The following is a 14,982-nucleotide window of genomic DNA, read 5'->3' on the forward strand; positions in this document are numbered from 1 at the left end:
TTGTCAGTGAATGTTGTCAGTGAGCGAATGTTGTCAGTGAATGTTGTCAGTGAGTGAATGTTGTCAGTGAATGTTGTCAGTGAGTGAATGTTGTCAGTGAATGTTGTCAGTGAATGTTGTCAGTGAGCGAATGTTGTCAGAGAGTGAATGTTGTCAGTGAGTGAATGTTGTCAGTGAATGTTGTCAGTGAGTGAATGTTGTCAGTGAATGTTGTCAGTGAGTGAATGTTGTCAGTGAATGTTGTCAGTGAGTGAATGTTGTCAGTGAATGTTGTCAGTGAGTGAATGTTGTCAGAGAGTGAATGTTGTCAGTGAATGTTGTCAGTGAGTGAATGTTGTCAGTGAATGTTGTCAGTGAGTGAATGTTGTCAGAGAGTGAATGTTGTCAGTGAATGTTGTCAGTGAGCGAATGTTGTCAGTGAATGTTGTCAGTGAGTGAATGTTGTCAGTGAATGTTGTCAGTGAGTGAATGTTGTCAGTGAATGTTGTCAGTGAATGTTGTCAGTGAGCGAATGTTGTCAGAGAGTGAATGTTGTCAGTGAGTGAATGTTGTCAGTGAATGTTGTCAGTGAGTGAATGTTGTCAGTGAATGTTGTCAGTGAGTGAATGTTGTCAGTGAATGTTGTCAGTGAGTGAATGTTGTCAGAGAGTGAATGTTGTCAGTGAGTGAATGTTGTCAGTGAATGTTGTCAGTGAGTGAATGTTGTCCGTGAATGTTGTCAGTGAGTGAATGTTGTCAGTGAATGTTGTCAGTGAGTGAATGTTGTCAGTGAATGTTGTCAGAGAGTGAATGTTGTCAGTGAATGTTGTCAGTGAGTGAATGTTGTCAGAGAGTGAATGTTGTCAGTGAGTGAATGTTGTCAGTGAATGTTGTCAGTGAATGTTGTCAGTGAGAGAATGTTGTCAGAGAGTGAATGTTGTCAGTGAATGTTGTCAGTGAGCGAATGTTGTCAGTGAATGTTGTCAGTGAGTGAATGTTGTCAGTGAATGTTGTCAGTGTTGTCAGTGAGTGAATGTTTCAGTGAGTGAATGTTGTCAGTGAATGTTGTCAGTGAGTGAATGTTGTCAGTGAATGTTGTCAGTGAGTAAATGTTGTCAGTGAGTGAATGTTGTCAGTGAATGTTGTCAGTGAGTGAATGTTGTCAGAGAGTGAATGTTGTCAGTGAATGTTGTCAGTGAGTGAATGTTGTCAGTGAATGTTGTCAGTGAATGTTGTCAGTGAGCGAATGTTGTCAGAGAGTGAATGTTGTCAGTGAGTGAATGTTGTCAGTGAATGTTGTCAGTGAGTGAATGTTGTCAGTGAATGTTGTCAGTGAGTGAATGTTGTCAGTGAATGTTGTCAGTGAATGTTGTCAGTGAGTGAATGTTGTCAGTGAGTGAATGTTGTCAGTGAATGTTGTCTGTGAATGAATGTTGTCAGTGAATGTTGTCAGTGAGTGAATGTTGTCAGTGAATGTTGTCAGAGAGTGAATGTTGTCAGTGAATGTTGTCAGTGAGTGAATGTTGTCAGTGAATGTTGTCAGTGAATGTTGTCAGTGAGCGAATGTTGTCAGAGAGTGAATGTTGTCAGTGAGTGAATGTTGTCAGTGAATGTTGTCAGTGAGTAAATGTTGTCAGTGAGTGAATGTTGTCAGTGAATGTTGTCAGTGAGTGAATGTTGTCAGTGAATGTTGTCAGAGAGTGAATGTTGTCAGTGAATGTTGTCAGTGAGTGAATGTTGTCAGTGAATGTTGTCAGTGAATGTTGTCAGTGAGTGGATGTTGTCAGAGAGTGAATGTTGTCAGTGAGTGAATGTTGTCAGTGAATGTTGTCAGTGAGTGAATGTTGTCAGTGAATGTTGTCAGTGAGTGAATGTTGTCAGTGAATGTTGTCAGTGAGTGAATGTTGTCAGTGAGTGAATGTTGTCAGTGAATGTTGTCAGTGAGTGAATGTTGTCAGTGAATGTTGTCAGTGAGTGAATGTTGTCAGTGAATGTTGTCAGTGAGTGAATGTTGTCAGAGAGTGAATGTTGTCAGTGAATGTTGTCAGTGAGCGAATGTTGTCAGTGAGTGAATGTTGTCAGTGAATGTTGTCAGTGAGTGAATGTTGTCAGTGAATGTTGTCAGTGAGTGAATGTTGTCAGTGAATGTTGTCAGTGAGTGAATGTTGTCAGTGAGTGAATGTTGTCAGTGAATGTTGTCAGTGAGTGAATGTTGTCAGTGAATGTTGTCAGTGAGTAAATGTTGTCAGTGAGTGAATGTTGTCAGTGAATGTTGTCAGTGAGTGAATGTTGTCAGTGAATGTTGTCAGAGAGTGAATGTTGTCAGTGAATGTTGTCAGTGAGTGAATGTTGTCAGAGAGTGAATGTTGTCAGTGAATGTTGTCAGTGAGTGAATGTTGTCAGTGAATGTTGTCAGTGAGTGAATGTTGTCAGTGAGTGAATGTTGTCAGTGAGTGAATGTTGTCAGTGAATGTTGTCAGTGAGTGAATGTTGTCAGTGAATGTTGTCAGTGAGTGAATGTTGTCAGAGAGTGAATGTTGTCAGTGAATGTTGTCAGTGAGCGAATGTTGTCAGTGAATGTTGTCAGTGAGTGAATGTTGTCAGTGAATGTTGTCAGTGAGTGAATGTTGTCAGTGAATGTTGTCAGTGAGTGAATGTTGTCAGTGAATGTTGTCAGTGAGTGAATGTTGTCAGTGAGTGAATGTTGTCAGTGAATGTTGTCAGTGAGTGAATGTTGTCAGTGAATGTTGTCAGTGAGTAAATGTTGTCAGTGAGTGAATGTTGTCAGTGAATGTTGTCAGTGAGTGAATGTTGTCAGTGAATGTTGTCAGAGAGTGAATGTTGTCAGTGAATGTTGTCAGTGAGTGAATGTTGTCAGTGAATGTTGTCAGTGAATGTTGTCAGTGAGCGAATGTTGTCAGAGAGTGAATGTTGTCAGTGAGTGAATGTTGTCAGTGAATGTTGTCAGTGAGTGAATGTTGTCAGTGAATGTTGTCAGTGAGTGAATGTTGTCAGTGAATGTTGTCAGTGAGTGAATGTTGTCAGTGAATGTTGTCAGTGAGTGAATGTTGTCAGTGAATGTTGTCAGTGAGTGAATGTTGTCAGTGAGTGAATGTTGTCAGTGAATGTTGTCAGTGAGTGAATGTTGTCAGTGAATGTTGTCAGTGAGTGAATGTTGTCAGAGAGTGAATGTTGTCAGTGAATGTTGTCAGTGAGTGAATGTTGTCAGTGAATGTTGTCAGTGAGTGAATGTTGTCAGTGAATGTTGTCAGTGAGTGAATGTTGTCAGTGAATGTTGTCTGTGAGTGAATGTTGTCAGTGAATGTTGTCAGTGAGTAAATGTTGTCAGTGAGTGAATGTTGTCAGTGAATGTTGTCAGTGAGTGAATGTTGTCAGTGAATGTTGTCAGAGAGTGAATGTTGTCAGTGAATGTTGTCAGTGAGTGAATGTTGTCAGTGAATGTTGTCAGTGAATGTTGTCAGTGAGCGAATGTTGTCAGAGAGTGAATGTTGTCAGTGAGTGAATGTTGTCAGTGAATGTTGTCAGTGAGTAAATGTTGTCAGTGAGTGAATGTTGTCAGTGAATGTTGTCAGTGAGTGAATGTTGTCAGTGAATGTTGTCAGAGAGTGAATGTTGTCAGTGAATGTTGTCAGTGAGTGAATGTTGTCAGTGAATGTTGTCAGTGAATGTTGTCAGTGAGTGAATGTTGTCAGAGAGTGAATGTTGTCAGTGAGTGAATGTTGTCAGTGAATGTTGTCAGTGAGTGAATGTTGTCAGTGAATGTTGTCAGTGAGTGAATGTTGTCAGTGAATGTTGTCAGTGAGTGAATGTTGTCAGTGAATGTTGTCAGTGAGTGAATGTTGTCAGTGAGTGAATGTTGTCAGTGAATGTTGTCAGTGAGTGAATGTTGTCAGAGAGTGAATGTTGTCAGTGAATGTTGTCAGTGAGTGAATGTTGTCAGTGAATGTTGTCAGTGAGTGAATGTTGTCAGTGAGTGAATGTTGTCAGTGAATGTTGTCTGTGAGTGAATGTTGTCAGTGAATGTTGTCAGTGAGTAAATGTTGTCAGTGAGTGAATGTTGTCAGTGAATGTTGTCAGTGAGTGAATGTTGTCAGTGAATGTTGTCAGAGAGTGAATGTTGTCAGTGAATGTTGTCAGTGAGTGAATGTTGTCAGTGAATGTTGTCAGTGAATGTTGTCAGTGAGCGAATGTTGTCAGAGAGTGAATGTTGTCAGTGAGTGAATGTTGTCAGTGAATGTTGTCAGTGAGTAAATGTTGTCAGTGAGTGAATGTTGTCAGTGAATGTTGTCAGTGAGTGAATGTTGTCAGTGAATGTTGTCAGAGAGTGAATGTTGTCAGTGAATGTGGTCAGTGAGTGAATGTTGTCAGTGAATGTTGTCAGTGAATGTTGTCAGTGAGTGAATGTTGTCAGAGAGTGAATGTTGTCAGTGAGTGAATGTTGTCAGTGAATGTTGTCAGTGAGTGAATGTTGTCAGTGAATGTTGTCAGTGAGTGAATGTTGTCAGTGAATGTTGTCAGTGAGTGAATGTTGTCAGTGAGTGAATGTTGTCAGTGAATGTTGTCAGTGAGTGAATGTTGTCAGTGAATGTTGTCAGTGAGTGAATGTTGTCAGTGAGTGAATGTTGTCAGTGAATGTTGTCAGTGAGTGAATGTTGTCAGTGAATGTTGTCAGTGAATGTTGTCAGTGAGTGAATGTTGTCAGTGAGTGAATGTTGTCAGTGAATGTTGTCAGTGAGTGAATGTTGTCAGTGAATGTTGTCAGTGAGTGAATGTTGTCAGAGAGTGAATGTTGTCAGTGAATGTTGTCAGTGAGCGAATGTTGTCAGTGAGTGAATGTTGTCAGTGAATGTTGTCAGTGAGTGAATGTTGTCAGTGAATGTTGTCAGTGAGTGAATGTTGTCAGTGAATGTTGTCAGTGAGTGAATGTTGTCAGTGAGTGAATGTTGTCAGTGAGTGAATGTTGTCAGTGAATGTTGTCAGTGAGTGAATGTTGTCAGTGAGTAAATGTTGTCAGTGAGTGAATGTTGTCAGTGAATGTTGTCAGTGAGTGAATGTTGTCAGTGAATGTTGTCAGAGAGTGAATGTTGTCAGTGAATGTTGTCAGTGAGTGAATGTTGTCAGTGAATGTTGTCAGTGAATGTTGTCAGTGAGTGAATGTTGTCAGAGAGTGAATGTTGTCAGTGAGTGAATGTTGTCAGTGAATGTTGTCAGTGAGAGAATCTTGTCAGTGAATGTTGTCAGTGAGTGAATGTTGTCAGTGAATGTTGTCAGTGAGTGAATGTTGTCAGTGAATGTTGTCAGTGAGTGAATGTTGTCAGTGAGTGAATGTTGTCAGTGAGTGAATGTTGTCAGTGAATGTTGTCAGTGAATGTTGTCAGTGAGTGAATGTTGTCAGTGAATGTTGTCAGTGAGTGAATGTTGTCAGAGAGTGAATGTTGTCAGTGAATGTTGTCAGTGAGCGAATGATGTCAGTGAATGTTGTCAGTGAGTGAATGTTGTCAGTGAATGTTGTCAGTGAGTGAATGTTGTCAGTGAATGTTGTCAGTGAGTGAATGTTGTCAGTGAATGTTGTCAGTGAGTGAATGTTGTCAGTGAGTGAATGTTGTCAGTGAATGTTGTCAGTGAGTGAATGTTGTCAGTGAATGTTGTCAGTGAGTGAATGTTGTCAGAGAGTGAATGTTGTCAGTGAATGTTGTCAGTGAGTGAATGTTGTCAGTGAATGTTGTCAGTGAGTGAATGTTGTCAGTGAATGTTGTCAGTGAGTGAATGTTGTCAGTGAATGTTGTCAGTGAGTGAATGTTGTCAGTGAGTAAATGTTGTCAGTGAGTGAATGTTGTCAGAGAGTGAATGTTGTCAGTGAGTAAATGTTGTCAGTGAGTGAATGTTGTCAGAGAGTGAATGTTGTCAGTGAATGTTGTCAGTGAGTGAATGTTGTCAGTGAATGTTGTCAGTGAGTGAATGTTGTCAGTGAATGTTGTCAGTGAGTGAATGTTGTCAGTGAGTGAATGTTGTCAGTGAATGTTGTCAGTGAGTGAATGTTGTCAGTGAATGTTGTCAGTGAGTGAATGTTGTCAGAGAGTGAATGTTGTCAGTGAATGTTGTCAGTGAGTGAATGTTGTCAGTGAATGTTGTCAGTGAGTGAATGTTGTCAGTGAATGTTGTCAGTGAGTGAATGTTGTCAGTGAGTGAATGTTGTCAGTGAATGTTGTCTGTGAGTGAATGTTGTCAGTGAATGTTGTCAGTGAGTAAATGTTGTCAGTGAGTGAATGTTGTCAGTGAATGTTGTCAGTGAGTGAATGTTGTCAGTGAATGTTGTCAGAGAGTGAATGTTGTCAGTGAATGTTGTCAGTGAGTGAATGTTGTCAGTGAATGTTGTCAGTGAATGTTGTCAGTGAGCGAATGTTGTCAGAGAGTGAATGTTGTCAGTGAGTGAATGTTGTCAGTGAATGTTGTCAGTGAGTAAAAGTTGTCAGTGAGTGAATGTTGTCAGTGAATGTTGTCAGTGAGTGAATGTTGTCAGTGAATGTTGTCAGAGAGTGAATGTTGTCAGTGAATGTTGTCAGTGAGTGAATGTTGTCAGTGAATGTTGTCAGTGAATGTTGTCAGTGAGTGAATGTTGTCAGAGAGTGAATGTTGTCAGTGAGTGAATGTTGTCAGTGAATGTTGTCAGTGAGTGAATGTTGTCAGTGAATGTTGTCAGTGAGTGAATGTTGTCAGTGAATGTTGTCAGTGAGTGAATGTTGTCAGTGAGTGAATGTTGTCAGTGAATGTTGTCAGTGAGTGAATGTTGTCAGTGAATGTTGTCAGTGAGTGAATGTTGTCAGTGAGTGAATGTTGTCAGTGAATGTTGTCAGTGAGTGAATGTTGTCAGTGAATGTTGTCAGTGAATGTTGTCAGTGAGTGAATGTTGTCAGTGAATGTTGTCAGTGAGTGAATGTTGTCAGTGAATGTTGTCAGTGAGTGAATGTTGTCAGAGAGTGAATGTTGTCAGTGAATGTTGTCAGTGAGCGAATGTTGTCAGTGAGTGAATGTTGTCAGTGAATGTTGTCAGTGAGTGAATGTTGTCAGTGAATGTTGTCAGTGAGTGAATGTTGTCAGTGAATGTTGTCAGTGAGTGAATGTTGTCAGTGAGTGAATGTTGTCAGTGAGTGAATGTTGTCAGTGAATGTTGTCAGTGAGGGAATGTTGTCAGTGAGTAAATGTTGTCAGTGAGTGAATGTTGTCAGTGAATGTTGTCAGTGAGTGAATGTTGTCAGTGAATGTTGTCAGAGAGTGAATGTTGTCAGTGAATGTTGTCAGTGAGTGAATGTTGTCAGTGAATGTTGTCAGTGAATGTTGTCAGTGAGTGAATGTTGTCAGAGAGTGAATGTTGTCAGTGAGTGAATGTTGTCAGTGAATGTTGTCAGTGAGAGAATGTTGTCAGTGAATGTTGTCAGTGAGTGAATGTTGTCAGTGAATGTTGTCAGTGAGTGAATGTTGTCAGTGAATGTTGTCAGTGAGTGAATGTTGTCAGTGAGTGAATGTTGTCAGTGAATGTTGTCAGTGAATGTTGTCAGTGAGTGAATGTTGTCAGTGAATGTTGTCAGTGAGTGAATGTTGTCAGAGAGTGAATGTTGTCAGTGAATGTTGTCAGTGAGCGAATGTTGTCAGTGAATGTTGTCAGTGAGTGAATGTTGTCAGTGAATGTTGTCAGTGAGTGAATGTTGTCAGTGAATGTTGTCAGTGAGTGAATGTTGTCAGTGAGTGAATGTTGTCAGTGAATGTTGTCAGTGAGTGAATGTTGTCAGTGAATGTTGTCAGTGAGTAAATGTTGTCAGTGAGTGAATGTTGTCAGTGAATGTTGTCAGTGAGTGAATGTTGTCAGTGAATGTTGTCAGAGAGTGAATGTTGTCAGTGAATGTTATCAGTGAGTGAATGTTGTCAGTGAATGTTGTCAGTGAGTGAATGTTGTCAGAGAGTGAATGTTGTCAGTGAATGTTGTCAGTGAGTGAATGTTGTCAGTGAATGTTGTCAGTGAGTGAATGTTGTCAGTGAATGTTGTCAGTGAGTGAATGTTGTCAGTGAATGTTGTCAGTGAGTGAATGTTGTCAGAGAGTGAATGTTGTCAGTGAGTGAATGTTGTCAGTGAATGTTGTCAGTGAGTGAATGTTGTCAGTGAATGTTGTCAGTGAGTGAATGTTGTCAGTGAATGTTGTCAGTGAATGTTGTCAGTGAGCGAATGTTGTCAGTGAATGTTGTCAGTGAGTGAATGTTGTCAGTGAATGTTGTCAGTGAGTGAATGTTGTCAGTGAATGTTGTCAGTGAGTGAATGTTGTCAGTGAATGTTGTCAGTGAGTGAATGTTGTCAGTGAATGTTGTCAGTGAGTGAATGTTGTCAGTGAATGTTGTCAGTGAGTAAATGTTGTCAGTGAGTGAATGTTGTCAGTGAATGTTGTCAGTGAGTGAATGTTGTCAGTGAATGTTGTCAGAGAGTGAATGTTGTCAGTGAATGTTATCAGTGAGTGAATGTTGTCAGTGAATGTTGTCAGTGAATGTTGTCAGTGAGTGAATGTTGTCAGAGAGTGAATGTTGTCAGTGAGTGAATGTTGTCAGTTAATGTTGTCAGTGAATGAATGTTGTCAGAGAGTGAATGTTGTCAGTGAATGTTGTCAGAGAGTGAATGTTGTCAGTGAGTGAATGTTGTCAGAGAGTGAATGTTGTCAGTGAGTGAATGTTGTCAGAGAGTGAATGTTGTCAGTGAATGTTGTCAGTGAGTGAATGTTGTCAGAGAGTGAATGTTGTCAGTGAGTGAATGTTGTCAGAGAGTGAATGTTGTCAGTGAATGTTGTCAGTGAGTGAATGTTGTCAGTGAGTGAATGTTGTCAGTGAATGTTGTCAGTGAGTAAATGTTGTCAGTGAATGTTGTCAGTGAGTGAATGTTGTCAGTGAATGTTGTCAGTGAGTGAATGTTGTCAGTGAATGTTGTCAGTGAGTGAATGTTGTCAGTGAGTGAATGTTGTCAGTGAATGTTGTCAGTGAGTGAATGTTGTCAGTGAATGTTGTCAGTGAGTGAATGTTGTCAGTGAATGTTGTCAGTGAGCGAATGTTGTCAGTGAATGTTGTCATTGAATGTTGTCAGTGAGTGAATGTTGTCAGTGAATGTTGTCAGTGAGTGAATGTTGTCAGTGAGTGAATGTTGTCAGTGAATGTTGTCAGTGAGTGAATGTTGTCAGTGAATGTTGTCAGTGAGTGAATGTTGTCAGAGAGTGAATGTTGTCAGTGAGTGAATGTTGTCAGTGAATGTTGTCAGTGAGTGAATGTTGTCAGTGAATGTTGTCAGTGAGTGAATGTTGTCAGTGAATGTTGTCAGTGAGTGAATGTTGTCAGTGAATGTTGTCAGTGAGTGAATGTTGTCAGTGAGTGAATGTTGTCAGTGAATGTTGTCAGTGAGTGAATGTTGTCAGTGAATGTTGTCAGTGAGTGAATGTTGTCAGTGAATGTTGTCAGTGAGTGAATGTTGTCAGAGAGTGAATGTTGTCAGTGAATGTTGTCAGTGAGTGAATGTTGTCAGTGAATGTTGTCAGTGAGTAAATGTTGTCAGTGAGTGAATGTTGTCAGTGAATGTTGTCAGTGAGTGAATGTTGTCAGTGAATGTTGTCAGTGAGCGAATGTTGTCAGAGAGTGAATGTTGTCAGTGAGTGAATGTTGTCAGTGAATGTTGTCAGTGAGTGAATGTTGTCAGTGAATGTTGTCAGTGAGTGAATGTTGTCAGTGAATGTTGTCAGTGAGTGAATGTTGTCAGAGAGTGAATGTTGTCAGTGAATGTTGTCAGTGAGTGAATGTTGTCAGTGAATGTTGTCAGTGAGTGAATGTTGTCAGTGAATGTTGTCTGTGAGTGAATGTTGTCAGTGAATGTTGTCAGTGAGTAAATGTTGTCAGTGAGTGAATGTTGTCAGTGAATGTTGTCAGTGAGTGAATGTTGTCAGTGAATGTTGTCAGTGAATGTTGTCAGTGAGTGAATGTTGTCAGAGAGTGAATGTTGTCAGTGAGTGAATGTTGTCAGTGAATGTTGTCAGTGAGTGAATGTTGTCAGTGAATGTTGTCAGTGAGTGAATGTTGTCAGTGAATGTTGTCAGTGAGTGAATGTTGTCAGTGAATGTTGTCAGTGAGTGAATGTTGTCAGAGAGTGAATGTTGTCAGTGAATGTTGTCAGTGAGTGAATGTTGTCAGTGAATGTTGTCAGTGAGTGAATGTTGTCAGTGAATGTTGTCAGTGAGTGAATGTTGTCAGTGAGTGAATGGTGTCAGTGAATGTTGTCTGTGAGTGAATGTTGTCAGTGAATGTTGTCAGTGAGTAAATGTTGTCAGTGAGTGAATGTTGTCAGTGAATGCTGTCAGTGAGTGAATGTTGTCAGTGAATGTTGTCAGAGAGTGAATGTTGTCAGTGAATGTTGTCAGTGAGTGAATGTTGTCAGTGAATGTTGTCAGTGAGCAAATGTTGTCAGAGAGTGAATGTTGTCAGTGAGTGAATGTTGTCAGTGAATGTTGTCAGTGAGTAAATGTTGTCAGTGAGTGAATGTTGTCAGTGAATGTTGTCAGTGAGTGAATGTTGTCAGTGAATGTTGTCAGAGAGTGAATGTTGTCAGTGAATGTTGTCAGTGAGTGAATGTTGTCAGTGAATGTTGTCAGTGAATGTTGTCAGTGAGTGAATGTTGTCAGAGAGTGAATGTTGTCAGTGAGTGAATGTTGTCAGTGAATGTTGTCAGTGAGTGAATGTTGTCAGAGAGTGAATGTTGTCAGTGAATGTTGTCAGTGAGCGAATGTTGTCAGTGAGTGAATGTTGTCAGTGAATGTTGTCAGTGAGTGAATGTTGTCAGTGAATGTTGTCAGTGAGTGAATGTTGTCAGTGAGTGAATTTTGTCAGTGAATGTTGTCAGTGAGTGAATGTTGTCAGTGAATGTTGTCAGTGAGTAAATGTTGTCAGTGAGTGAATGTTGTCAGTGAATGTTGTCAGTGAGTGAATGTTGTCAGTGAATGTTGTCAGAGAGTGAATGTTGTCAGTGAATGTTGTCAGTGAGTGAATGTTGTCAGTGAATGTTGTCAGTGAATGTTGTCAGTGAGTGAATGTTGTCAGAGAGTGAATGTTGTCAGTGAGTGAATGTTGTCAGTGAGTGAATGTTGTCAGTGAATGTTGTCAGTGAGTGAATGTTGTCAGTGAATGTTGTCAGTGAGTGAATGTTGTCAGTGAGTGAATGTTGTCAGTGAGTGAATGTTGTCAGTGAATGTTGTCAGTGAATGTTGTCAGTGAGTGAATGTTGTCAGTGAATGTTGTCAGTGAGTGAATGTTGTCAGAGAGTGAATGTTGTCAGTGAATGTTGTCAGTGAGCGAATGTTGTCAGTGAATGTTGTCAGTGAGTGAATGTTGTCAGTGAATGTTGTCAGTGAGTGAATGTTGTCAGTGAATGTTGTCAGTGAGTGAATGTTGTCAGTGAATGTTGTCAGTGAGTAAATGTTGTCAGTGAGTGAATGTTGTCAGTGAATGTTGTCAGTGAGTGAATGTTGTCAGTGAATGTTGTCAGTGAATGTTGTCAGTGAGCAAATGTTGTCAGAGAGTGAATGTTGTCAGTGAGTGAATGTTGTCAGTGAATGTTGTCAGTGAGTGAATGTTGTCAGTGAATGTTGTCAGTGAGTGAATGTTGTCAGTGAATGTTGTCAGTGAGTGAATGTTGTCAGAGAGTGAATGTTGTCAGTGAGTGAATGTTGTCAGTGAATGTTGTCAGTGAGTGAATGTTGTCAGTGAATGTTGTCAGTGAGTGAATGTTGTCAGTGAATGTTGTCAGTGAGTGAATGTTGTCAGTGAATGTTGTCAGTGAGTGAATGTTGTCAGTGAGTGAATGTTGTCAGTGAATGTTGTCAGTGAGTGAATGTTGTCAGTGAATGTTGTCAGTGAGTGAATGTTGTCAGAGAGTGAATGTTGTCAGTGAATGTTGTCAGTGAGTGAATGTTGTCAGTGAATGTTGTCAGTGAGTGAATGTTGTCAGTGAATGTTGTCAGTGAGTGAATGTTGTCAGTGAATGTTGTCAGTGAGTGAATGTTGTCAGTGAATGTTGTCAGTGAGTGAATGTTGTCAGTGAGTGAATGTTGTCAGTGAATGTTGTCAGTGAGTGAATGTTGTCAGTGAATGTTGTCAGTGAGTGAATGTTGTCAGAGAGTGAATGTTGTCAGTGAATGTTGTCAGTGAGCGAATGTTGTCAGTGAATGTTGTCAGTGAGTGAATGTTGTCAGTGAATGTTGTCAGTGAGTGAATGTTGTCAGTGAATGTTGTCAGTGAATGTTGTCAGTGAGCGAATGTTGTCAGAGAGTGAATGTTGTCAGTGAGTGAATGTTGTCAGTGAATGTTGTCAGTGAGTGAATGTTGTCAGTGAATGTTGTCAGTGAGTGAATGTTGTCAGTGAATGTTGTCAGTGAGTGAATGTTGTCAGAGAGTGAATGTTGTCAGTGAGTGAATGTTGTCAGTGAATGTTGTCAGTGAGTGAATGTTGTCCGTGAATGTTGTCAGTGAGTGAATGTTGTCAGTGAATGTTGTCAGTGAGTGAATGTTGTCAGTGAATGTTGTCAGAGAGTGAATGTTGTCAGTGAATGTTGTCAGTGAGTGAATGTTGTCAGAGAGTGAATGTTGTCAGTGAGTGAATGTTGTCAGTGAATGTTGTCAGTGAATGTTGTCAGTGAGAGAATGTTGTCAGAGAGTGAATGTTGTCAGTGAATGTTGTCAGTGAGCGAATGTTGTCAGTGAATGTTGTCAGTGAGTGAATGTTGTCAGTGAATGTTGTCAGTGTTGTCAGTGAGTGAATGTTTCAGTGAGTGAATGTTGTCAGTGAATGTTGTCAGTGAGTGAATGTTGTCAGTGAATGTTGTCAGTGAGTAAATGTTGTCAGTGAGTGAATGTTGTCAGTGAATGTTGTCAGAGAGTGAATGTTGTCAGTGAATGTTGTCAGTGAGTGAATGTTGTCAGTGAATGTTGTCAGTGAATGTTGTCAGTGAGCGAATGTTGTCAGAGAGTGAATGTTGTCAGTGAGTGAATGTTGTCAGTGAATGTTGTCAGTGAGTGAATGTTGTCAGTGAATGTTGTCAGTGAGTGAATGTTGTCAGTGAATGTTGTCAGTGAGTGAATGTTGTCAGTGAGTGAATGTTGTCAGTGAATGTTGTCTGTGAATGAATGTTGTCAGTGAATGTTGTCAGTGAGTAAATGTTGTCAGTGAGTGAATGTTGTCAGTGAATGTTGTCAGAGAGTGAATGTTGTCAGTGAATGTTGTCAGTGAGTGAATGTTGTCAGTGAATGTTGTCAGTGAATGTTGTCAGTGAGCGAATGTTGTCAGAGAGTGAATGTTGTCAGTGAGTGAATGTTGTCAGTGAATGTTGTCAGTGAGTAAATGTTGTCAGTGAGTGAATGTTGTCAGTGAATGTTGTCAGTGAGTGAATGTTGTCAGTGAATGTTGTCAGAGAGTGAATGTTGTCAGTGAATGTTGTCAGTGAGTGAATGTTGTCAGTGAATGTTGTCAGTGAATGTTGTCAGTGAGTGGATGTTGTCAGAGAGTGAATGTTGTCAGTGAGTGAATGTTGTCAGTGAATGTTGTCAGTGAGTGAATGTTGTCAGTGAATGTTGTCAGTGAGTGAATGTTGTCAGTGAATGTTGTCAGTGAGTGAATGTTGTCAGTGAGTGAATGTTGTCAGTGAATGTTGTCAGTGAGTGAATGTTGTCAGTGAATGTTGTCAGTGAGTGAATGTTGTCAGTGAATGTTGTCAGTGAGTGAATGTTGTCAGAGAGTGAATGTTGTCAGTGAATGTTGTCAGTGAGCGAATGTTGTCAGTGAGTGAATGTTGTCAGTGAATGTTGTCAGTGAGTGAATGTTGTCAGTGAATGTTGTCAGTGAGTGAATGTTGTCAGTGAATGTTGTCAGTGAGTGAATGTTGTCAGTGAGTGAATGTTGTCAGTGAATGTTGTCAGTGAGTGAATGTTGTCAGTGAATGTTGTCAGTGAGTAAATGTTGTCAGTGAGTGAATGTTGTCAGTGAATGTTGTCAGTGAGTGAATGTTGTCAGTGAATGTTGTCAGAGAGTGAATGTTGTCAGTGAATGTTGTCAGTGAGTGAATGTTGTCAGTGAATGTTGTCAGTGAATGTTGTCAGTGAGTGAATGTTGTCAGAGAGTGAATGTTGTCAGTGAATGTTGTCAGTGAGTGAATGTTGTCAGTGAATGTTGTCAGTGAGTGAATGTTGTCAGTGAGTGAATGTTGTCAGTGAATGTTGTCAGTGAGTGAATGTTGTCAGTGAATGTTGTCAGTGAGTGAATGTTGTCAGAGAGTGAATGTTGTCAGTGAATGTTGTCAGTGAGCGAATGTTGTCAGTGAATGTTGTCAGTGAGTGAATGTTGTCAGTGAATGTTGTCAGTGAGTGAATGTTGTCAGTGAATGTTGTCAGTGAGTGAATGTTGTCAGTGAATGTTGTCAGTGAGTGAATGTTGTCAGTGAGTGAATGTTGTCAGTGAATGTTGTCAGTGAGTGAATGTTGTCAGTGAATGTTGTCAGTGAGTAAATGTTGTCAGTGAGTGAATGTTGTCAGTGAATGTTGTCAGTGAGTGAATGTTGTCAGTGAATGTTGTCAGAGAGTGAATGTTGTCAGTGAATGTTGTCAGTGAGTGAATGTTGTCAGTGAATGTTGTCAGTGAATGTTGTCAGTGAGCGAATGTTGTCAGAGAGTGAATGTTGTCAGTGAGTGAATGTTGTCAGTGAATGTTGTCAGTGAGTGAATGTTGTCAGTGAATGTTGTCAGTGAGTGAATGTTGTCAGTGAATGTTGTCAGTGAGTGAATGTTGTCAGAGAGTGAATGTTGTCAGTGAGTGAATGTTGTCAGTGAATGTTGTCAGTGAGTGAATGTTGTCAGTGAATGTTGTCAGTGAGTGAATGTTGTCAGTGAATGTTGTCAGTGAGTGAATGTTGTCAGTGAATG

Source organism: Staurois parvus, unplaced genomic scaffold, assembly GCF_062004578.1.
Source record: "Staurois parvus isolate SC_StPar_1 unplaced genomic scaffold, SC_StPar_1.0 ptg001505l, whole genome shotgun sequence".
In the NCBI taxonomy this organism is placed as follows: domain Eukaryota; kingdom Metazoa; phylum Chordata; class Amphibia; order Anura; family Ranidae; genus Staurois; species Staurois parvus.